At 41.8% G+C, this 23,092-nt stretch overlaps 1 protein-coding gene and 1 long non-coding RNA gene across 3 annotated transcripts in view; both read left to right on the top strand.

Moving 5' to 3' along the window:
* The window catches only part of LOC309629627 (adapter SH3BGRL-like), a 47,298-nt gene extending 45,850 nt beyond the window's left edge, over positions 1–1,448 (top strand). For both annotated transcript variants that reach the window (XM_082393834.1, XM_082393833.1), the window contains one exon: positions 1,019–1,448. The gene's annotated coding sequence lies outside the window, so the exon portion shown is untranslated. The remainder of the gene's footprint in view (positions 1–1,018) is intronic.
* The window catches only part of LOC309629643, a 545,666-nt gene that overhangs the window by 495,003 nt on the left and 27,571 nt on the right, over positions 1–23,092 (top strand). The gene's annotated exons all lie outside the window — the stretch shown is intronic.

The following is a 23,092-nucleotide window of genomic DNA, read 5'->3' as shown; positions in this document are numbered from 1 at the left end:
TTCTCATTTCCTGTGTTTGAAATTGATGCTAAATTGATGCCCCAGGAGAAGCAGTGTATAGTCTGAGACTGAGTTCTGTCTCCTAACAGGCTGATGCTTAATACTGACCTCTAGTCTAGCTGTGGACCATTTCAATGTCCTCCCCCAGGACTAAGCTGTAAATTCAGCCTCTCCATTTTCCATGAAAACGCAGCGGGGAAACTATAATTGAAGATGTCAACTTCCTTCTTTTTTTTTTAATGTTGAAATCCAATAAATCCAATTTATTTCCAAAGGCTGTTATGTCTTTATTTTTACATTCTTACATTTTCTTGCCTTAAGCAATGGTATTTTATGACTATTTAATTTCAAAATTATAAGAGAAACGGCCCACAGACATTCCTACCAGTATTAGGAGACAATGTCTACGTCCCTTTTACGATAATATCTGCTTAGTATTTACTTAACACTTCCCTTTTAATCATTCTCAATTCCTTCTGCATTTAAAAAGTTTTAAATTTTTTATCAATTTTTATTGGAGTATAGTTGCTTTACAATGTTGTGTTAGTTTCTGCTGTACAGCAAAGTGAATCAGCTATACGTATACATATATCCCCTCTTTTTTGGATTTCCTTCCCATGTAGGTCACCACAGATCATTGAGTAGGGTTCCCTGTGCTATACCGTAGGTTCTCATTAGTTATCTATTTTATACATAGTAGTGTATATATGTCAATTCCAGTCTCCCAATTAGTCCCAGCCCCCACTTCCCTCCTTGGTAACCATAAGTTTGTTCTCTACGTCTGTGGAAGATTTCAACTTCCTTCTATGTTTGATAGTTTAGCACAGAGAAAGGATATAAACATCATTTGGTTTTCCATGAGAAAAATTTAATTTCCTTTCTTTGCACTTGATGAGTAGTGGTTTCTAGAATAAAAAGCAATACTTCCCTTGATTGTATGTTGAAGAGTTCAGTTTTTGATAAACATTCTCTGTCTCTCTTTAACAGTCTTCTCCTTAATATTTCCCCTTTCTTTTAGGAAACCCAAGCCACGAAGCACCATTTCAACTCTCTTCCCACAAACCAAATTCAACAAAATGCTTTGGCCCGAAGCTAGCACACGTCTGTCAGTACATCCAGGGTTCACCGAGGAATTGTATGATCCGACACGGTTAGATCTCCATACATATACCTGCTTAATCATATCAACATGAAATCAAATGTGAAGACAACACATGCCTACCTTCATGGGCCTGACATTTGTGGCCTTTGCTTAATTTTTTTTTTTTTTGCTCTGCATGAATAGACCTTCTAATACCCTGAAAAAAATTTCAAAATATAGAACTTCTCTTTGTGATATGACGAAAGTATTTCTTTGTATGTGCCTTATGCTACTTTTCTCAGAATTAGCTTTGAAAATGAAGAGATTCATAGAGAATAATCATACTAATAAAGATGAATAGCAAATATCTTGTCCCAAGGAGGAGATTTCTTCATTTCTAGTCTCTCTGTGTACAACCTGAACTCAATCTGTCTCTTGCAGAGTCTGAATGCTCAGCAGAACTTTTCTGTCTCCATTGGGATGGATCCTTTTTGTTGCACTGATTATTTGGTCCATGATTTCAAATGTTATGTCTTGTTATGTCGTATTTTATATTATTCACACAGCTGCATACATTGTGTCTGAAGCCTTGTTTAAATGTCACTACCGTCCACATGTGTGGGGGTCATGATGCAGACAAATAAATTAGCCACCCCAGTGCCCTTTGCTCGTTTCTACGCTGGAGGAGTGGCTGCTTCTGCTTCTCTTGCGTTGGTTGATTTGCAGTCGTGGCTGCTACGTGCAAAGCCCGTGACTGTAATTTTGCCTCTTGACGCTGAGTGTCTGTTCAGCAAGAGCTGGTCCGGCCCCATGACTTGTTCACCAGGTAGGTCTGAAGCGATTCTCTGCTCACCTGCCCCATCTCAGTGTCTGATAGCTATGTTTTTCTTTATGGTAAGACGTTGGTGACATCTCTCCCCTATCTGCGTATGTGCCACTCCGTGTATTTTTCTTGCAGCCGGCGTTGCTTCTGTGCTCTCAGAAGGGCCCTTCCCCGTGCTGTTTTCCTAATTAAGGACAATGATGGCCATCAGCTTGGAGTGGCCATAAACTTTTCCTCCTTCTGAATCTGCCTATTGATTTTGCAGCTAAGTCTGTTGGTGTCTTTGGGGAATGTAGTCTCTGGTGGCAGAAGTCGTGTGGCTCACAGGAACTCTGGCAAACAGCTCTTTTCTTGTTACCCTAGTAACAAAAAGAGGCATTTTGAAGAGAATGAAGATGATTTTATTCCAAATTGTTGAAGTAGACTACTTTGAAGACATTTCTCCCTAGTTAAAAATAAGGTGAGAGACTGCAGTGGGATGGAAATTCATATAATTAAAAATTAGTTCCTATTTTGTACTTCGTTGCATTAAATTATATCCTGTCTAAAAAGCATCACAATTTTATAGCACCTCCACACCCAAATAGGCTTTAAGTTTTTGCTGTTGCTTGGGCTGACTCTTAGCCCTTGTGGTAGAGTAGGATGGAGATAGACTTATTTAGCTAGGTGCCAATTTCCCTCCTATTTCTCATATTTTTAAATGAAGATAAATATTTGTGCTAATAATAAGCAGAGTAGACCACTTATTTAAATTGAATTAATTTTTTTCTTATGTTGTCTTTCTGTAGTTAGGAAATTAATATTCTAGTAAATATTCTTTAGTCACTCACATTTCATTTTCTATTAAATATTATTAAAATGCAAAAATCACTTAGGTCAATAATACCATGTAACTAGTATCAGTTTTCTTCCAGATTTGGCTTCACCTATAATCTCCAGTGGCTAGTGGGTCCAGTGGCACAGTGACAAATATGGGCTGTGTGATATCAAAATATAGTTAAAAAAATCCACATGCTTTATCAATATAGGAAGTTTCTAGAAACTAAACAGCATTATAAATATGCAAAAAAGAATAACTCAAAAGAAAAACCCAAGTGAATAAGCAAAATCCTTCTGCAAAAAAAGGGAAGAGACCAGAGACATGGAGCAATTCTATGATGATCTGAAGCTAATAGAGTTGCAAAGAGTTGATTAGTCTACAGAGGGCCTGAACATTCAAAGTGACTGTTTCTTTTTATTCTTTAATTTGAAAAGCAAGTACACAAAAATTTGAGTGCATTTTTTAACCACTGAACAGTAAATACTTCCTTCTCCACTTTTCCCCTTTGGGGTTTCCTTGCATTTCTTTTGGTTGTAATCTTCCTTTGGTACAAAGATCCAAGGTATGCAATAGGGAGGGTTTATCGTTGTCATCGACTTTACTAGATTAAATGTGAGAGATGTAGACAGGGAGTGGAATGTTTTGCCTACAAAGTTCCTTGAGGAATATTTAGAAAAGTTTTCTTTAAAAAACAATGTTAAGTGTCAAACCTGTGCAAGGGTGGTGAGGGTAAGACGACCCTAGTGAGTTGTAATAATAGAGAAGGACCACTAGGTGGTGATAAAAGACAAGCTCCTTGATACAGCATTGCTGTCCTGGAGCCCCGCTGGCTACGCGTGCGGGTCAGTGTACTGTTGAGATCAGAAGGTGGGCATACATCATTACACTTACAAGTAATTTTATGACAAACGTCTCTGTATGTAAAGCATTTGATAATGGAGTATTTTCTTATAATACATGCCAAGGAATGAAGTTATTGGATTAAAGCAAAAAAACATACACACACACACACACACACACACACACAAAAGAAGGTGGGCATAAAGTATTTGTCCACCAGACAGAAGAAAAACAAACAAAACCCCTCCAAACCCATTGGTCAATTAATCAGTATATTGTTTATAATGCTTTTATCCAAGGCAATTAATTTTGGGCAAAATGTTGTGCATTCTTAAAAGCCATTAAAACCAGTCATTGATTGTTTGAATTTCACACCCTTGCATTACATAGAAGGAGTCTAAAGTCGGTCAACAACTGATTGCCTACTGACAATTTTGATCAAGATACAGGATTGTCCTTTAGCCTGTAAATGGCTCTAGCTCCTCACTGAAGTGTAAACAGAGCCCCTTTTGGCCAAATGGCTGATTGTCATCTCCTGGTTTAAGCCTTTTAATCCTAATACAACATATTTCCAAATGTTAGGAAGTAGACTCATGATCCTTGCAAAAGCCTTCTTTTCACGGGTGCCTGAGATACTCGGCTTTTTGACTATTTGTTTTGGAAGGACTTTCTCGTAAGTAGAAAAAAATGAGTTGTGAAATCTCTAAAACACATCAGTCGGTCGGACAGGTCTTCCAGAACCATTCATCTGGAGATTGTTACAGATGTAGTAATGCTCTCAGGGGTGGAAGATTCAAATCAGGAAAGGGCTCCGCCAGGTGGGTGTGAGTAGCGTGGAGGGTGCGGGGGTCAGGGAAGAACGCGGGGGGAACTCGGTCAAGTCCAGCAGACGCAACTTGACAGCTCAGGAGGGTGACGCCTTTCCTCACCGACTCACGGGAAGCAAACTCACCGTTTAGGATTAAACTTAGGCTGCTGGATATTGTGTTTCATAGTACTTTTACTTGCTGACATTTATGGGGTGCCTGCTGTGAGTCGGGCTCTGTATCAAGGGCTCCATGTGACCCCTGCAGTAACCTGGTGAGGTGGACACGGTACCCATTTCACGGATGAGGAAACTGAGGCACGGGGACATCCAGTCCTTGTGTGAGGTTACACAGCCTGAGAATGGCCATGCTGGGACAGAGGTCTATGTGTGTTCTGATCCAAGGCCAGGACCAGCCTCCCAACAAACACTTTCCTCTCTGCTCTTGACCACTGCCACGCCCCTGGCCGGGCGGTGGGCAGTGGGGCCTTGCCCGCAGAGGTCCTCCTTCCCTGGCCTCCTCTGGTCCACGTGTTCTGTCTTTAGACTCAGTGCCAGGCCCTGGAGCAAGGTGACTCGTACTTGTTGGCTGTGATCCACTGTGTGCTGGTTTCTTAGCTATACATCAAAAAAATAAAATAAAATAAGATAAAATGGGAATTCCCTGGTGGTCCAGTAGTTAGGACTCGGCGCTTTCACTGCCGGGGCCGGGTTCGATCCCTGGTTGGGGAACTAAGATCCCGCAATCCAAGAGGCCGAACCAACCAACAAACAAAAAACCCCCAAAAACAAACAGAAAAAAGCATTAGAGGGTAATTCCATTCCCCTCATTCTCAAGTTCTTGGGCTGCTCACTGTGGCCACCAATGCCAGCCCCAGTTTTAGAGGGATTTGAACCACCATCAGCTGACAATACTCTAGAAATTGACTGGTGGCTTTAGACCTTAAGTCTTAGGTTGCAGAGAGAAAAACTAAAAATTGTCATCTGTCTTTTCCAGTCTGCTTGTCCTTGGGTACACTCCACTCACTGATGCTGAAGCAGTGCCCAGAAGTCCTCTGGGGCTTACCTGTCAACCACCGTCCAGTGACGCACCCATAGCAGCCAAACCCTCACGGTAGTTGTAGCTGAGGGGATGGTTCCTTCAGGCTCCTAGAATGACTTAATGAGGTAAAGTATACCTTAGTCCCAGGACATGAATTTTAGTTTGCTTGTTTTGTAGCAGGTCACTTTTCTCTGTGGTCTGTTATAAAAAATGTTTGTTTTCTTGGTCTACCCCTGGAATGAAGCAAAAGTTATCTAGGGAGGAAAGTAAAGCTCCTACTAGAAAACATCATACTCATAAACTAATTTCTCCTCAGAGTCTGCAAAAATAAAGCAGAGAAATGCAACCTGGCTTTATTTTTCTCTAAGGACCACTCCTTAGATAGATATCTCTATAGATAACTTTCTCCAGCCTTTAACTACATTCAGAGAGATTTAAACCTTGAAATACTGGTAGGTCAAATCCACTAAAAATGTACCTGATGGTGTTTCAGAGTGGTTACAGGAGGATTTCCATGGTATGTGGAGATTATCTGTAAAATATCTAGGTAGGAGAATGGGAGTTTTGCGTGGTTTCTGAACACACCTGTTGATGGTTATCCACCTGGCTTGAATTCCTGAAATGTTTCTAGTACAATGATGGCATTTTCAACTCACTATGAAGATTCTTGGTGGGGTCAGGCACCAAAGTATTTTTAGAAGCTCCTCAGATGTGAAGCTGGGTTTAAGAAATGCTGGCCAGGAGGCATTTAGATCCTGGGAAACACCCAATTCTTTCTCCCGCACCTGTATGGGACAATAAAGTTGATCACTCCTCGTGGACTTTTACAAACGAACCAGTGGTTTTCAAATATATATATATCTTTAAGCCATGGAACGCTTTGTTTAAACGGATCTCCACATAAAAATCAGGTGGAAGGAGAGCTGCTCTGAATGTAATTACAAGGACCTTGACCCCCAAGGGGACTCATTCAGAGTACAGTTTGAAAACCCTTTGCTTGGTTGTAGATTTTTCTTTTTAGGTCAACTTCATTGAGGTTAATTTACACAATAATATGCACCTGTGCTGTTTTTCCAACACTAGCCAATTTTCCAATTTTCTAACACTAACTGGATATCTTCCAAATCAATTCCGACACTATCTCCTGGGGTTAGCTCAGCCCCATAAGACTGCCCCGACTTCAGACACCAGAGGAAAATGGGGTCCTCAGGCTTTCTGCATTTCTGTCCGGTGGACTACAAATCCAGAGGCTTCTCCTCCCCACCCCACCCCCAGGTTTGACGATTTGCTAGAATAACTCATAAAACTCAGGGAACCACTATACGTATAATTATAATCTATTATGTAAGATACAAAGGAACAGCCAGATGCACAGGTATGAAACCCAGCAGGACCCTGTGGGGCTCCTGGTCACAAAAACCTTCTGTGTCCCCTGTTTCTTCTTTGTAGGAAATAGGTTTCATTCAGCCTCCTTGACCTTCCCTGAGTTCCAAAGGGTTAGATTCAAACAGTTGCTAATCAGGGAAGGGAGAGGATGGGGAGACAAGGGAGGAGCAGTCAAGGAGCAATAGTGCAGCCTTGGGGCAGGGTCCTGGCTCCTCCTCAAGGGATACAATATAAATAACAATATCTTTGAGTTCTTCTGTAGAACCAGAGCTCCCACCTGGGTGGAGGATGGTAACTTCAGGCCGAGGGTAAGATTCTTGGAGCCCCGCCCTGTTACCTCACCAGCCAATCAGAAAACAGCCACAGACCCTGCACCCCTCACCCCAAATTTTGCCTAGAAAAACTTTTCCCGCCAAACCATCAGGGAGTTCAGGGTTTTTTTGAGCACCCGTTCTCCTTGCTTGGCCCTGCAATAAACCTTTTTCTGCTCCAAACTCCTATGTTTCAGTTTATTTGGCCTCACTGTGTGTTGGGCACACAAACTTTATTCGGTAAATGGTATATGGGGCTAGGTTCAGAAGGGTCCTGAGTACAGGAACCTCTGTCCCTAAGGAGTAGGGCAGCACCACTTCCAAGTACATCACCGTGTTCAGCAACCAGGAAGCTTCCCGAAACTTATCTGAGTTGTTGTTTTTTCTTAACATACACACAGTACTATATATAAGATAGAGAACCAACAAGGACCTACTGTACAGCACAGGGAACCCTGCTCAATATTCTGTGACCACCTATATGAGAAAAGAATCGGAAAAAGAATGAATATACATATATGTACAACAGAATCACTTTGCTGTACACCTGAAACTAACACAACATTGTAAATCAACTATACTCCAATAAAATTAAAAATAAATAAATAAAATAGAAAAATTAAGGTTTCCTTATGTAGGCACAATTGATTAAACCATTGCCACTGGTGACTGAATTCAATCTCCATCTCCTCTCGCTTCCTGGGAGGTAGGGTGGGGAGCGATGAGCGTTCTAACCTTCTAATCACGTGGTTGGTTTTCTTGTCCATCAGCTCCCATCTTGAAGCCATCTAGACCACCCCCTGCCAACTCCTCAATGAGTCACTTCATGATTCAAAGGGGCTCTTTTGGATCCACTTTTATCACTAAGGAAATTCCAAGGGTTTTAGGAGCCCTGTGCCAGGAATTGGAGACAAAGACCAGAAATATTTCATATTATACCACAGCACCCATTTTAAGGGCGCAGTTTGATGAGTTCTGACAAATGTGCATATCCATGTAACTAACACCCCTGTCAAGATACAGAACCTTTCTATCACCTGGTCGAATTCCCTTGTGCTCCTTCGCGGCTAATCCCTCCCTTCCAGCCCATCCCCAGGCAACCAGGACACTGCTCTCTGACACTATAGATTTCCCTTTCTAGAGCTTCATATCAATGAGTAAAACAACTCTTTACTCTTTTTTGTCTGGTTTCTTTCCCTCTTCAAAATGTTTCGGAGATTCATCCATGTTGGTGCTTGAATCAGTAGTTTAGAAACCGTGCAACCCAGACTGGGACTTGAACCCATGGTCTTTTCTTTTTTAATTTTAATTAATTAATTAATTAATTTTTGGCTGCATTGGGTCTTCGTTGCTGCACCCGTGCTTTCTCTAGTTGTGGCAAGCGGGGGCTACTCTTTGTTGTGGTGCATGGGCTTCTCATTGCGGTGGCTTCTCTTTGTTGCGGAGCACGGGCTCTAGGCACATGGGCTTCAGTAGTTGTGGCACACGGACTCAGTAGTTGTGGCTTGTGGGCTCTAGAGCGCAGGTTCAGTAGTTGTGGTGCACGGGCTTAGTTGCTCCGTGGCATGTGGGATCTTCCCGGACCAGGGATTGAACCCATGTGCCCTGCATTGGCAGGTGGATTCTTAACCACTGCACCACCAGGGAAGTCCCACCGTCTTTTCATTAAGATCACACACCTGGTCTCAGGATTTAATGAAGCTCAGGTTCTTGATGTCTTGTTGCAGAAAGAATTCAGTGAGAGACAATGTGATAGGTAAGAAGTGGATTTATTTAGAGAGAAACACCCTCCGCAGACAGAGTGTGGGTCATCTCAGAAGGCGAGAGGCCCTGAAATATGGGGTGGTTAGTTTTTATGGGCTGGGTAATTTCATAGGCTAATAAGCGGGAGGATTATTCCAGCTATTTGGGGGGAGGGGCAGAGATTTCCAGGAATTGGGCCACTGCCCACTTTTTGATCTATGATGATCGGCCTCAGAACTGTCATGCTGCTGGTGGGTGTGTCATTTAGCTTATTTTAATGTATTACAGTGAGTGTATGAGGCTCAATGTCCACTGGAAGTCAACACTTCTGCCATCTTGGACCTAGTTGGTTCTAACCAGTTTTTGTCACGTCCTATGACTATGTCATATTTTTTGTTTTTTGTTTTTGGCTGCGTTGGGTCTTCATTGCTGCGCACGGGCTTTCTCTAGTTGCGGCAACTGGGGGCTACTCTTTGTTGCAGTGCACAGGCTTCTCATTGTGGTGGCTTCTCTTGCCACAGAGCACGGGCTCTAGGTGCATGGGCTTCAGTAGTTGTGGCACTTGGGCTCAGTAGTTGTGGCACACGGGCTTAGTTGCTCTATAGCATGTGGGATCTTTCCAGACCAGGGATCGAACCTGTGTCCCCTGCATTGGCAGGCAGATTCTTAACCACTGCACTACCAGGGAAGTCCCTATGTCATTCTTTTGATGGTTGTGCCCTGCCCCCTTGCCTCTCATTTCAGTTTGTACCCTTCTACTGCTGAGTATGGGATTACCAGAGTTTGTTTATTTATACATCTGTTGATGGACATTTGAGTCATTTCCAGTTTCTGGCTATTTTGAAGAAAGCTGCCATGAACATTTACAGACAAGTCTGTTTTGTACACAAATGTTTTTTATTTCTCTTGAGGAAATACCAAGTAAGGGAGTTTCGATTGTAGGTTTTGGTTGTAGATGCATTATAGAATGCATCTGTCATTCACCTTTGTGACCCAGAGCACAGCACCTTGAGCCCAAGCGTTATGTGAATTTCTTGGTCAGAAAAGAGAACTAATACCTAATGAATGTTTGCTAGGTGTCAGATACTCTTTAAAAGATTTTTCATTGATTGCCTTACTTAATCCTTCCAATGACTGTAAGACCTAAGTGTTATTTTTACAGAATTTTATTTCCAGCTGGGGAAATGGAGGCTCAGAAAAGTTAAGTGGTCAGCCCTGGAGCACACAGCTAGGAAGTTGTAGAACTAGGATTCAAACCCTCTTTGACTCCAAAGGGCAGGTTTATTTGTTCCTACTATTTTTGGTCCCTCCTCAAACAGCTAAGGCAGTTTAATTTGTGGGAAAATCCTTAAATTCTCCAGAGAGCCTCTGTGGGATCAGTAGAGCCTCTCTGGCCACAGACACAAGTCAGATCCTGTTGCGATGGCCTCTAAGGGTTAGCCCATAACCCTGGGATGCTGTATCATTTACTGTTGTAAATGATATACGGTTAAAAATAAGAGAATCATCAGTTGGGTTTAACAGTTTTGCCTGCATTGTCCATGTTATCAATGTTTGGCTATTAAACGAATTCTCTATTGCCATCTTGTGAATTTAATTATCTGGCTCTTCACGTGTTGATTCACAATAAATAACACTTCCATGTTCATTGGCTATTCTGTATTCTGGAGCCTTTTTCTTGAGCCGTGGGAATCTTTTGGAGGAAAAAAGAGATCTTTGTGGGATCCAGGGTTCAAGATTTTATATCCATCCATCTCCTTCAAGTGGGTGTGAAATATAGGAGGGCAGTTGCTACCAGAGTTCAGTGTGACACACAGGGCCAGGATAAGGACAGGTGGGCTGGAAGTGGGGCTGACCTTGCTGGGATGCACTGGTTTGCTCCTATTGATGAACAAAATGGTGAAACACTTCTGCAGCCGTAGGTAAATAGCATACTGCTCTGGCTCCTCCCCTGGGACACCCTCCTCTCCACTGCCCCCCAATCCAGCAACTAAAGGGTTAGCACCCGTCTCCACAGGGGGCCCCCAGGACCCTGTTTCAAAGTCCTGGCCACTGTCCATTCCCACCGGTTGGCCCCATGACATGAAATTGTTAAGAAGTTAGAATATAACTCCTGGCTAAAAGTCATTTTCAAAACAGAAATGTACAGGCATTGGGTCAATCATATTTTTACCCCACTTTTCATTATTAAAAAAACCAGCAACCTGTTGTTTTATCCCTTCATGATGCATGCATGTGCTTTAGGCATAAACAATTGGTTAAAGTCTATTTCCAAGTTTTTCTGGCTGTGCCAAAGCACAAGCAGACATTATAACACAGCAGTACAAGCACTGATTTTGGGGTCAGACAGCTTCACTTTTTTTTAACATCTTTATTGGAGTATAATTGCTTTACAATGGTGTGTTAGTTTCTGCTTTATAACAAAGTGAATCAGTTATACATATACATATGTTCCCATATCTCTTCCCTCTTGCGTCTCCCTGCCTCCCACCCTCCCTATCCCACCAGTCTAGATGGTCACAAACCACCGAGCTGATCTCCCTGTGCTATGCGGCTGCTTCCCACTAGCTATCTATTTTACATTTGGTAGTGTATATATGTCCATGCCACTCTCTCACTTTGTCACAGCTTACCCTTCCCCCTCCCCATATCCTCAAGTCCATTCTCTAGTAGGTCTGTGTCTTTATTCCCGTCTTGCCCCTAGGTTCTTCATGACCTTTTTTTTTTTTTTCTTAGATTCCATATATATGTGTTAGCATACGGTATTTGTTTTTCTCTTTCTGACTTACTTCACTCTGTATGACAGACTCTAGGTCCATCCACCTCACTACAAATATCTCAATTTCGTTTCTTTTTATGGCTGAGTAATATTCCATTGTATATATGTGCCACATCTTCTTTATCCATTCATCCGATGATGGACACTTAGGTTGCTTCCATGTCCTGGCTATTGTAAATAGAGCTGCAATGAACATTTTGGTACATGACTCTATGAATTATGGTTTTCTCAGGGTATATGCCCAGTAGTGGGATTGGTGGGTCATATGGTAGTTCTATTTTTAGTTTTATAAGGAACCTCCATACTGTTCTCCATAGTGGCTGTATCAATTTACATTCCCACCAACAGTTCAAGAGTGTTCTCTTTTCTCCACACCCTCTCCAGCATTTGTTGTTTCTAGATTTTTTGATGATGGCCATTCTGACTGGTGTGAGATGATATCTCATTGTAATTTTGATTTGCATTTCTCTAATGATTAATGATGTTGAGCATTCTTTCATGTGTTTGTTGGCAATCTGTATATCTTCTTTGGAGAAATGTCTATTTAGGTCTTCTGCCCATTTTTGGATTCGGTTGTTTGTTTTTTTGTTATTGAGCTGCATGAGCTGCTTGTAAATCTTGGAGATTAATCCTTTGTCAGTTGCTTCATTTGCAAATATTTTCTCCCATTTTGAGGGTTGTCTTTTGGTCTTGTTTATGGTTTCCTTTGCTGTGCAAAAGCTTTTAAGTTTCATTAGGTCCCATTTGTTTATTTTTGTTTTTATTTCCATTTCTCTAGGAGGTGGGTCAAAAAGGATCTTGCTGTGATTTATGTCATAGAGTGTTCTGCCTATGTTTTCCTCTAAGAGTTTGATAGTGTCTGGCCTTACATTTAAGTCTTTAATCCATTTGGAGTTTATTTTTGTGTATGGTGTTAGGGAGTGTTCTAATTTCATACTTTTACATGTAGCTGTCCAGTTTTCCCAGCACCACTTATTGAAGAGGCTGTCTCTTCTCCACTGTATATTCTTGCCTCCTTTATCAAAGATAAGGTGACCATATGTGCATGGGTTTATCTCTGGGCTTTCTATCCTGTTCCATTGATCTATATTTCTGTTTTTGTGCCAGTATCATACAGACAGCTTCACTTTTGATTCTTGGTTCTGCTACTTCCTAGCATGTGTGATCTTTGGTGAGTTATGGCGAGTCACACAACTTCTCTATGCCTCAGTTTTCTCATCTGTAAAATGGTTATGGTAATATCTACCTCACAGTTTTTGTTAGGGAGAAATGGATTAATGGATGCAAAGACCTCACACCAGGTGCTACCAAAGTGTTGGCCACTGTATTTCCATTGAATTCTTGTGGATTCACTCAGTGAGTGCTCCTTTCAGACATATGAGCTGTAGTTGTGAATTCCAAAAGAGCTTATTCTATGGCTTCAGACCAACTTTGTTGAAGTTGATTTTGGCTCCATGCTTTTCTGTCTTCATGTTTTGGTCAGAGATTCTTTTGCTAAGGATTAATTGATTCAAAATAGTAGAAAGTAAAGAGAAAACAGGCTTTAAAAATGAAAGACAAACATAATGCTTGAGTTTTGCATTTTGGTCTTTACTTTTTTCGCCTATAGATTTGGAAGGAAGCAGGCAATCACTGTGGGCCTTGCATCTAAAATCAACTGAAGGCAAAGAAGTATGGCTTCCTGGGCAGAAACCCTGCAAATTCCTTGGGGTTTGAATCTTTGATTTTAAATCATTAATGACAAATATCGGGATTCCTATTCTTCCCAGCCATTCTTTCCCTTGGTAAGACCATATTTCTGAATTGAAATGACAGGCACAGCTTTTTAAAAAATTTTTATTTTATTGAAGTATAGTTGATTTACAATGTTGTGTTAATTTCTGCTGTACAGCAAAGTGACTCAGTTATACACACACACACACACACACACACACACACACAGACACACACATATATATATATATACACATTTTTTGGTATTCTTTTCCATTATGGTTTATCACAGGATATTAAATGTAGTTCATTGTGCTATACCTTGTTGTTTATCCATTCTATGTATAATAGTTGGCATCTGCTAATCCCAAACTCCAATCCATCCCTCCCCCACCTCCCCTCCCCTTGGCAGCCACAAGTCTGTTCTCTATGTCCGTGTGGCTTTTTCTGTTTTGTACGTAAATTCATTTGTGTCATATTTTAGATTCCACATATCTAAATATGTGGAATGAGTGAGTGATATTGTATGGTATTTGTCTTTCTCTTTCTGACTTACTTCACTTAGTATGATAATCTCTAGGTCCATCCATGTTGCTGCAAATGGCATTATTTGATTCTTTTTTATGGCTGAGTAGTATTCCACTATATGGATGTACCACATCTTCTTTATCCATTCATCTGTTTATGGACATTTAGGTTGTTTCCATGTCTTGGCTATTGTGAATAGTGCTGCTATGAACATAGGGATGTATGTATGAACATAAGGATGTATGTATGTATGAACATAGGATGTATGTACGAATTAGAGTTTTCATCTCTTCTGGATATATGCCCAGGAGTGGGATTGCTGGATCATATGGTAACTCTATTTTTAGTGTTTTAAGGAACCTCTGTACTGTTCTCCATAGTGGCTGGAGCAATTTACATTCAATTTACATACCAACAGTGCAAGAGGGTTCCCTTTACTCCACACCCTCTCCAGCATTTGTTATTTGTAGACTTTTTGATGTTGGCCATTCTGACCAGTGTGAGGTGGTACCTCATTGTAGTTTTGCTTTGCATTTCTCTAATAATTAGTGATGTTGAGCATCTTTTCATGTGCCTGTTGGCCATCTTATGTGACAGGCACAGCTTTAAGGGTAAAAGCTATATAGCAGCTTTCGTTCTAAAAGTGTCAAGAAATAAGATGGAAAGATAGGCTTTGTGGGGTGTGTGTGTGTGTGTGTGTGTGTGTGTGTGTATGTGTAGAAAAGAATAACACCAAAGAAATGGAAGCATTGAGCAAGAAATGAAGAGCAGGGAGCTTCCAGATCAAATGCACAGTCCTCATGATGGCAGAGCATTAAACCACTGGTTCTTCCTTCATCCACACACAGACCCAAGGAGAAAGGGCTACAGATGGTAGATAAAGTTTTCTAAAAGATTATGACCATTTTCATATAAGAGTGCTTCCTTTGTGAACACCTATTCTTGGTTAAAAGTTCATTGGATGTGTCTTGGGGGAAGGCAAAGGAAGAAACTAGAAATATACCTAAGAAAAGGAAAGATTTTTTTTGGTAAGTGATGATGATGGGAGATTATTTTCAAAGATGCAATTGCAAATAAGGTTTTATTTGTTTTATGAAAAACAGCAATACAATGGAGGTCCCAGAGTCCTCTTTCCTTTTACCAGTATAAATCTCGAGGTCAGCTAAGGGTAGCTGTCCCTTAAGATCTACTTAAATTTGGCTCAAACCCCTGTTTCATTCATAGAAGAAAACCCATCCCCCATTGGGAAGTTTTCAAAGCAAAAGATTATCTTGATGACATGTTAGTTTAGTGGAGAGAAAACCTACAATGATTGTATGTTTCTGTGTACCTATAACATGCGTATATACACATATCTGTTATAGTTGCTTTCACTCAATTGAAATAATTTTTAAGTTAAAAAGAAGGACTCAGAAAGGATAGGTAGGCAAACCAACCCTCTTAATATGGGTCTTTTTCAAAATAATTACAGCATTCACGTGGCTGAATTTGGACTGGTCTGATCTTGTCAGATTTGGCTTACTGGGGTGTATTTGTTGTGTCAGTGAGTATTTATGCTCTTCATATTAAGTAAAATTGGTGGCAGAGGTGGGACTCAAATCTGCATATTATGACATCCCAAAGTGGCACACTCAGTCTGTCCAAAGTCATGGAGAGAACTGTGAATTTTATCTAAGTGCCTTTCCTCTGGTCTTGCTCATGTTCAATCCATAACCATCAGCCACATCAAACCTTATCATGTCACTTCCCTCCTTGAAATCCTCCCTTTCCTGCCTGTTGCTTTTAGCATGAAGTCCAGACTCTTCTGTGTGTCTAAAAACGCTCTACAATGAGGCTGTGCTTTCCAGGGCTGGTCTTCTCTCTGCCTTCCCCATCACACTTGAGCCATAGTTAATTGCTTTTTTAAAGGGTCCTACTGAGCCATTGTCCGTGGTATTCTTTCTCCTAGGGTGCTTTGGCTCATACCTAGAAAAATCTTTTTGTTCAGATCTTAGCCAAGACATCATTTCCTCAGTGCAGCATCACCTGACCACAGCTCCCCTGCCCCCATCTCTTCTGTGTCCAGTGAGCCTCCCCTAGCCGTTCACATACTCCATGTGTTTAGAACTCTGATCACCCTATTAAATCATAACCCAAGGCTGTCCTGGGAAACTGGGTGACAGCCACAGAAATCAAGACTTCCAGGAGGAGTGAGTGATTAAGCCCATCAGGTCACTCTTTAGTTCTCCTGTTTGACCAGCACAGAAGAAGAGGTGATCCAGGAACTGTAGTGACCACCGTGGCAGCCTGCTGGGGTCTGTGATCATGCAGCTGTTCCTGAACTTTCACTTGGTTTGCTTTGCCAGGGCTGGGAAATGGTGGGCACTACCAGAACTTGGTGATGGGCTTTCCAGTTCACTTTCTTTACCCGGCTGGGGCAGCGGTGTACCCGTCCATGCCACCCCCGAACCCAGAGACACCTCTGTAACTGAGTCTTTGTTCTATAACCATTGTGCTCTTACATTATGCATATTCCTTGACGAAACGTGTCAGGAGAACACAGAATCATGGATGACACTGGATGAAATGGGAATCAGTCAATTAAGGAAACTCTTGTGAATATATTGAGGCAAGAAATTCAGTTCATGAGGCTGGGCTATGTGGCCCCATTTGCTCAAAAACATATTAACAAATTGTACTCAAATGTGATATTTCTAACTCGGTGGTTGGCCCTGTAGGTCAATGTGTGGTCTCCTTCTTGTTCTATCTCAGCCACACAAGTGTACTTGGCTGTTGCTCAGACACACCGCCTGTGCTCTTGCCTTCTCTCTTTCTGTTCTCTGCCTGGCATGTCCTCCCTCCGTCTCCATGACTCACTTAGGTCACCACCTTCAGATGTCTGATCAATGTCATCTTATCCATAAGGCTTCCCCTGACCACTCCATTTAAAATGGAACTCTCTCCCTCAAAATTAAACATAGGGTTACCATATGACCCAGCAATTCCACTCATAGGTCTATCCCCAAGAGACAGGAAAACATATATCCATGTAAGAGCTTGTACACAAATGTTCAGAGCAGCATTACTCACAATAACCACAAAGTAGAAATAGCCCAGATGTTCAATCAACTGATGAATAGATAAATAGATGGTGGTCTCTCCATACTGTGGAGTATTATTCATCCACAGCAAGGAATGGAGGGCTCACACAGGCTCCAACACAGACAAGCCTTAAAGACATTATGTGATTGAAAGAAGCCAGACACAGAAGGCCACATATTGTAGGACTCCATTTATATGAAATGTCCAGAACAGGCAAATCCAGAAACAGGAAGGAGATCTGTGATTGCCAGGGTCTGGGGAGAGGGGGTAAAGGCGAGTGGCTGCTAATGGGTATGTTTTTTTTTTTTTGGTGGGGAGACTGGGTATGAAAATGTCCTGAAAGTAGATTGTGGGTTTGGGTGCACAACTCTGTGAATACACTAGAAACCACAGAACTGGGCAGTTTTAAAGGGTGAACTGTATCACAATAAAGCTGTTATTAAAAAAAAAAAGTGAACTCCCTGTCCTTCTGATACTCATTATCTCCCTTTCTTGATTTATTTTCCTGCTAATCTCAACATACTATACCATTTATTTTGTGTACTGTCTGTCTTACCTCACTGGGTTATAAACTCCATGTGATTAGAGATTTTTGTCTGTATTGTTCACTGTTGTATCCCAGGAGCCTAGAATAGTGCATACAGTAGGTGCTCAATAAATATGTGTTGTCTAATTGATTGAATAAATGTGACTATATAGTTGATCCTTGAACAATATCAACTGTGGGGTTTAGGGGCGATGACCCTTCATACAGTTGAAAATCTGACTATAACTTACAGCCGTCCTCTGTATCTGGGGTTCCATATCTACAGATTCAACCACCCTGGATTGTGTAGTACTGTAGTATTTACTACTGAAAAAAATCCATGTATCAGTGGACCCATGCAGTTCAAACCTGTGTTGTTCAAAGGTCCACTGTCTATACATTGAAGCTGGCACAGATGTCCTTTCCAAAAGATGATAAAAAGATTGTTGCTCAGATGAGGAAAAGAGAGCAGACATGGAGACACTTTCGTGTTAGGTTACCGTAAGAAAATGACTTAGTGAAACTAGGTTTGGGTTGAAAACCTCAGTATAGACTTATGACTTTATAAGATGTAAGACTCTCTTCTCTCAGTGAGTAACTAAAGGCTCCTTTCTGGGGTCAATTTGCCTACAACTGTGTGGGCCCAGCAACTAACGTTCAATCTTTTACTCTCTCTTCCCCCCAGGAAAACTTATAGTGTATTAATAGAAAACTTGAGGTTCATTAAGGCCAACTGATCAGGAAATGATTGCCATTGAAATGATAGTTTGTTACTCACAGTTCCCAAAGGAGGGGGTGCTCGGTGCCATGGGGGGGCCACACGGGGAAGCACCAGAGTGGGTCAGAAAGCAAAGGGAGTGGGAGAAATATGGGCAAAAGGCTTGATTGTGGTTCTTGTGGAAAGGAACAGCCTAGGCAGGCAAGCAGGCTTAGGATGGGCTAGTTTGAATAATTCCAGTGGACTCTGGGGCCTAGGGACTGCCTACTTGTCTGGTACCTGGCCCTGATTAGGACAGGGGGATAGTAGCCCAGAATGTGAGAAGAAGTGGTCAGAGAGTGGGTTCTAGACAGGTTGGTTTGCATTTGGAGAGCTCGTGAGTTGTTGACTATCTTTAGGAATTAGCTAGCTCTGGGAGGGGCAATCTTTCAAGGGTCAGCAAGATCCCAGATGCCAAAGCATCAGGACACAGAAAATGTCATGGTTAATACACCTGAAGGGTAAATAGCACTAGATCTTAGATCTTGGAAACCAAGATAATCCTGAGGTGTCTTGTTTTGAGAATACAGAAGGGTTTGGGGGTCAAGTATATACTGGAATGTGCATGGAGGTCATCTATAAAGGGGTTTCCAACAGTTGGGGTGGCCAAGCATTGCAGAGTTGGGTCTGAAAAGCAATTATAACAGCCAGATGGAACAAGCCAAGTCTATGAGAACCTTAAGTCTATGAAGATGCTGAACAGATCCTGGAAGGTGCCAGGGACCTGTGTCCTAAAGTGGTTGTAATGTTCACAGGGGCTTATATGTTATCAGTTCCAGGCACACCGTAAAATAATTGAACTGTTATGAGCTCTTCACTAAAACTTTGGCCAACACCCAGACATTATTACTCTATATAACTTTAGACTTGTTCAAGTCGTTCTGTTGGAAGTTGAGAATGTATACCATACTTTATTATTCTGGCCAGCTTGTATTTTTATCAAACAAAGTGTTTGTTGTGTGTGAAAACTGAGAGTTGATGTCTAACAATTTCTAACTGCTAATTGTATTTCAAATGCTTAGGTCATACACACACACGCATGCATGCACACACTTTGCGTGCATGCACACACACACACACAAAATTGGATCTGCCACTACAAATTCCTATAATGGCACAGCTACCCTGCTCTTGGAATCAGGGAAATAACTCTGCTCCTTAGCTTGAAATATGCTGGGGAAATGTCTCCGCGAAAGATGAAAGTCAGCACAGCATTGTTTCCCTAAGCCTTGTTTCTTTGGTAATCTTTACTCTCTGCCTCCCAGGCCCGGTTCTGAAGCCAACAAATGTTGCAAAAGGCAGCAGATGACCTCATATAGTTCCTGCTCCTTGAAGTCCAGCTAATACTTGATTTTACTGCTCTTTGTTGCTTGGTGGCACTTGGAGGGGCCAATTTTATGAGGACGATGGTTAAGTGGCCCCAACGAATTCTGAGTCACAACCCAGTCTCTGAGGCTTCCTCCTTAGCTATGCTCTGGAGAATGGACGTTGGGACAGAATGACTGTTCTGCAGAGCAAGTGGGTAAAACTGAGAGTTTTAAAGCTGGATCCTTGTTTTATCTTCTAAATAATGTGCTTGTTAAAGTCGGGGGTGGTTGGGTGGATTCTTTCATTTAGTTAAACTATAAGCAGAAAAGTGAATCTGTATGGTCTGAAGGGAAGGTGAAACAAATAGAGATGTTTCCAGAGTCATGAATATATACACGTCAGAGTCAGGATTCGAACCCAGATCACTCCGTACCTCAAGGCCATGACTCACCATCTCCATCCCTGTTTATACATGACAGATACTGTAAACATTGTAAGCATTGTAAATACTTGTTTTCTGAATCTTCTTCCTCTTTCTCTCTTCTTCCTCCTGCTCAGGGCTCCTCCTTCCATTGCCCCCTCTCCCTCCTCCCCCTCCTCCCTTTCCTCCTCCTCCCAGCCTTCTTTTTTCTCATTATTATTATTATAGCCACCACTTATCAAATGTTTACTATGTTGTGTCTTGAGTGTTGTATCAAGCATTTCACCTACAGTGTCTCAATACATTTTCTCATGCAACTGGTGTCATCATTCCCGTTTTGCCACGAGGAAATTGACACTTAGAAACATTACGTGGCTCACCTAAGTTCTCAGGGCTAGCCAGGGGCTGGGATTTGACCCCAGATTTCCCTGACTTCATAGCTGGTGCTCTTAAACTATCATTAAGCACAGTGCCTTGATATCCACTTATCTGTAAATCTTAATTGAGCCAAAAAAAGCACACAGCCTTCCCTCTTGGCATGGTTCAGTGGTGCTCAGGCCTTGTACGTTTTGTAAAATTCCAAGGTCAGGGGCTTCCCTGATGACGCAGTGGTTAAGAATCCACCTGCCAATGCAGGGGACAAGGGTTCGAGCCCTGGTCTGGGAAGATCCCACATGCCACGGAGCAACTAAGCCCGTGCGCCACAACTACTGACCCTGTGCTCTAGAGCCTGAGAGCCACAAGTACTGAAGCCCACGAGCCACAACTACTGAAGCCCGTGCTCCACAACAAGAGAAGCCACCGTGATGAGAAATCCGCACACCGCAATGAAGAGTAGCCCCCGCTCACCGCAACTAGAGAAAGCCCGTGCACAGCAGCGAAGACCCAACGCAGCCAAAAATAAATAAGTAAAATAAATTAATTAAAAAAAATTCCAAGGTCAGTAATAACGCCCCTGGTATTGTTTTATACTAGCGTAGATTGGGTTGACTTAACTTCATAATGACAGTCGGGACCTGGTGCCCATATGGGCATGTGCCGCCCTCACCTTGGCTGGTGTGTGCGGCCAACTTCCGGCAGGTTCTCTCTGAGAGAGCCCTCCTGGAGCTGCGGCTGCTGAAGTGATGCAGACAACGTCCCCGAGATCTTTGCTTTCCTCTAGGGCCCAGTATGGTCCATCCGTGCTTCACCTTAAGTAATTCTGACCACTGGGAAAGAACTTATGCCTGCAAGCCATAAACGATGGTTTTTAGCTGGTCACTGCAGTTCTTACTTTATTATATCAGTAATACATGTTTGAAGAGGAGTGTTTTTCTTTTTTATTCTTTTGCTTATTGAAGTAACTCATCACAGGATTCCCTGGCAGGAAACCCCACCAAGATGTGAAATAGACATAACCGAAGGACGTTTACATAAAGGCATAAATTCCATTTGTCCAGCCAAGCGGCGGGCACCATGGTTGATAAAACCACATGACGCTCACAGGCTCTTGAGTACTGGAACCGAGATGGATTTTTCTTTGATGTCAGAGGGTCACGATGGTTTTTCATCCAAGAATAAAACAGTGGGAACTGTGTGAACGGAGACCAAGAAGCCAGTTTGTTTTCAAGCAATATCTGTAATCTGGAAAGCACCCTAGGAGGGCCTGGTAACTGTGGCAACAGCATTGCCACATGAAATGGCTCTCAGAGCTCAAGGGGCTCAGGCTGGGAGGCTAATTCCTGCAACAAAGTCTTTTCTGTGTTCGGGTGGACCCAGGAAAGCCACAGGCTGTGACAGTGGCCATGACAAGCCTTCAGCCCGAGGACCCGTGAGGGAAAAATGTGTCTTAATTGTTGCACCGTTAATTATTTTATGAAAAGATGAATGAAAAAATGCCAGCAAACCCGATGAATGTGCCCATGTGATTCGGGCTCCTCTCCTAAAAGGTTAGCTTTGCTTCATTCGACATGTTACCACATAAACGCATTTGATGGTCCACAGAGTCTGAATGTGTTCTTTAACTATTTCTCATTTTATGTACAAATTGCACAGTAGCCAAAGCTGTCTCGAATGTCTAGAAGGGACTGTAAAAGCCATCGTCTCTCAGAGTTTGTTTTAAAATAACCCCCACTATTAGAATATTATGCTTCCATTAGGTGCTGCTTTAGTTGGTTTTGCCACTAGTTCCCCACTCAGAAATGAAGTAGGATTAAAAGTAGCACCTTTTTCACTTTGCTGTACACCTGAAACTAACACAGCATCGTAAATCAACTATACTCCGGTAAAAATTAAAAACAAAGTAGCACCTTTTTCATGATGTGTGATTCCCAAAGTTGTCTACTTTAGTCCCATTGTTTAGGGAGTTTATTGTCAACTAACAGATAATCAGTGTGTTACAAATTCAAGACAAAAATAGATCTCAAGTTAATAAAATGTTTGGGATGGGAAGTATTGAGCCTGAAAAAAGGTTTAATTTTGAATTTTAAAGAAAGAGAATTGCTAAGTTTGGAAGTTTTCGTGACAGTGAAAATGTGTCTGAATTCCAGTTCATTTTGATCAATGACAACAGCTATGTTGGAAGTTACGACGGTAAATCCTAGGCTTTGTGGTTTGCTCTTGTTTTTTTAATCTTCCATGTGTAAGATTTTGGATTAATTACTTAACCTCTTTTTAGGCGATTTCTTTTTTTAAAACATTGAGGCAAACTTGGTATATAACATTATTATCTTTCAGGTATACGACATTATAATTTGACATCTGTGTACACTACACAGTGATAAGCACAATAAGTCCAGCTGTCGTCTGTCACCATACAACTGACACCCTTCACCCATTTCGCCCACCTGCAACCCCCTTCCCCTCTGGTAACCACCAAACTGTTCTGTGTATCTATGAGTTTGTTTCTGTTTTGTTTTGTTTGTTCATTTTTTTTTTAGAGTAAAAAAAATTATGAGTAAAATCATATGGTATCTGTCTTTCTCCGTCTGACTTATCTCACATAACATAATACCCCCGAGGTCCATCTTCATTGTCACAAATAGCAAGATTTCATTCCTTTTTATGGCCCAATAATTTTCCATTGTGTGTGTGTGTGTGTGTGTGTGTGTGTGTGTGTATACCCCACATCCTCTTTATCCATTCATCCA

This window comes from Balaenoptera borealis (assembly GCF_965194805.1).
Source record: "Balaenoptera borealis genome assembly, chromosome: 5".
Lineage (NCBI taxonomy): Eukaryota > Metazoa > Chordata > Mammalia > Artiodactyla > Balaenopteridae > Balaenoptera > Balaenoptera borealis.
This window is presented reverse-complemented; position numbering and strand designations above follow the sequence as displayed.